The sequence below is a fragment of the Oratosquilla oratoria genome, chromosome 3 (assembly GCF_046742065.1).
Source record: "Oratosquilla oratoria isolate Oo_2021 chromosome 3, ASM4674206v1, whole genome shotgun sequence".
Classification (NCBI taxonomy): Eukaryota; Metazoa; Arthropoda; class Malacostraca; order Stomatopoda; family Squillidae; genus Oratosquilla; species Oratosquilla oratoria.
Window position 1 is genome coordinate 72054906 of NC_134779.1, and position 2500 is coordinate 72057405.

The following is a 2500-nucleotide window of genomic DNA, read 5'->3' on the forward strand; positions in this document are numbered from 1 at the left end:
CACAATGTTACGTTTTTTCTGCACTGAGGGGTGATTTTCCGGCGATCACCCCTCTTCTTCTACTTTTAGCCGGAGATGTAGAGAGCAATCCTGGGTCCACCACAAAATACACATGCCCAACATGCTATAAACCCATTACTTCGAGCAGACAGACAAAGGGCTCAGTTCAGTGCAATATGTGCAAAAACTGGGCCCACCTCACTTGTACAACACTTGCTGACACAAACCAATACACAAACACTTGGACATGTTCTACCTGCCCTCCAGTAACCCCACTCCCACCTCCCCAACCACAGCCAACACCCTTACCCACTCCCAATTTCCCTTTGCCCTTACCCCCGATTAGTACTCCCCTTCCTTTGTCCCCGATCTCTCCTTTCCCCCCCTCTGACCCAGATCCTACACCTTCCCCACTACCACCCCAACCTCAACCCCAAACGGCAACATACAACACATACAAAACACACAACATCAACATATTACAACACAACATTGATGGTATTAACACTAAAAAACATGAACTTGAACACTTTCTTAAACAACACGACATACACATTGCGATTTTACAAGAAACAAAACTAAGACACTCACACAAAACACCATCATTTCATAATTACACCACCATCAGACAAGACCAGACTGACGGCAATGGCGGTGGACTCATCACCCTGATCCACCACTCCATCTGTTTTGTGGACACAAGTGCCACAACCAAAATTCTCCTCCCTACCACAGATAACACAACAGAAACCCAATCCATTCGTATCCGCACAGGCAACAATTCAACACTGACAATAGTTAACATGTACATTCCCCCCCAATCATCCCCCACAGTTCCAAACACCTTCAGACCTCAACTTAGCCAACTAACCTCAATCCCCAACCTGATCATGGGTGGTGACTTCAACGCCAAGTCGTCTGCCTGGTATGTCGACAACCCTGACACAGACAGAGGGCTTGATATACAGACTCAATTCGACTCATTGACTATCATGAACAACACGCATAATCATACACATATCCCATACCAAGCCCTCTACACTCCTTCCTCTCCTGATATCACCTTTTGCTCCCCCTGCCTAACCCCAACAACATCATGGAGAGTGGTCGGAGTCTTTGGCTCTGACCACCTTCCAATCATCATCACCACCAAAACAAGATGCACCCCAGTTGGCCACAAACACACTTACACCAATTACAAGAGAGCTAACTGGGAAGCCTTTACTGAAGAGACAGAACAACATTTTGAAACACTTAACAGTACACCAATCACAAACATAAACAATGCTGTGCACGCTTTTAATACAATCATACAAAACGCAGACAAGAGATACATCCCTAGAGGCAACAGAAAACCACACAACCCCAACTTCACACCAGAAATCCAAGGCCTCATCAGACAAGTTGACACACTTAAACATGATACCCCCACACCTATCCCTCAAAACATAGCAGACCAAATACAAACACTAAACACTGTGATTGCCAATAAAATACATGAACAAAAAACACAAAATTGGCAAAACTTTATCAATACACTTGATCACAAAACAAACACCAGCAAATTGTACAAAACACTCAACAGCATCACACTATCCAACACTAACACTACACACTCTCACGCAGCAATAATCACAACAACAGATAATCTACCCTCAAACAGACAACAAGCAAACGCACTCATACGTCATTTTGCACAGACGAGCCATCTTACATCTCACCCTGACGACCGACGCACCATTCGACGTAAGAAAGACTTCCCCACAGACTCAGACTATACACCCTTCATAGACAGTCAGACAAAACTCATAATGCATAATCTCAAGCACTCATCTGCCTATGGCCCTGATAACATAAGCAACATCCACCTAAAACACATTGGACCACAAGGTATACACGCACTCACAAACATTGCAAACTACAGCTATTCACACAACACTATACCTGACATCTGGAAGCATGGTAAAATAATCACCATTCCAAAACCGAACAAAGACCCAACTATCCCAACATCGCACCGCTCAATCATACTTCTCTGCACCCCCTCTAAATTCATTGAATGCCTAATACTTAAACTTGTCACACCATACATTCCCCTTGCTGACTCACAACACGGTTTTAGGCCACTACACTCCACAAACACTCTTCTGACAAACCTCACACAAAGAATTTTAGATGGCATCAATTCAGATAGGCCCCACCACAGAACATTTCTTATAACATTGGACATTAGTAAAGCTTTTGATGCTATCCCCCGCCACAACCTAACAAATAAAATATATAACACAGACATGCACAATCACACCAAAAGATGGCTGGCCAATTATCTGGCAGGCAGGAATGCTCATGTGTCATATAATGGCCAATCATCGCACATCAGAAACATTAAGAACGGAGTACCACAGGGCTCAGTTCTATCCCCCACATTATTTAATCTATACATGCATGACTTACCCACACCAGACACCTCAGAAATACAAATCTCTTCCTACGCAGACGA

The 2500-nt window shown here is 43.9% G+C and overlaps 1 protein-coding gene across 4 annotated transcripts in view; it reads right to left on the bottom strand.

Annotated features, from left to right (window-relative positions):
* Mppe (Metallophosphoesterase) overlaps positions 1-2500 on the bottom strand; it is a 284426-nt gene that overhangs the window by 24143 nt on the left and 257783 nt on the right. The window lies entirely within an intron of this gene.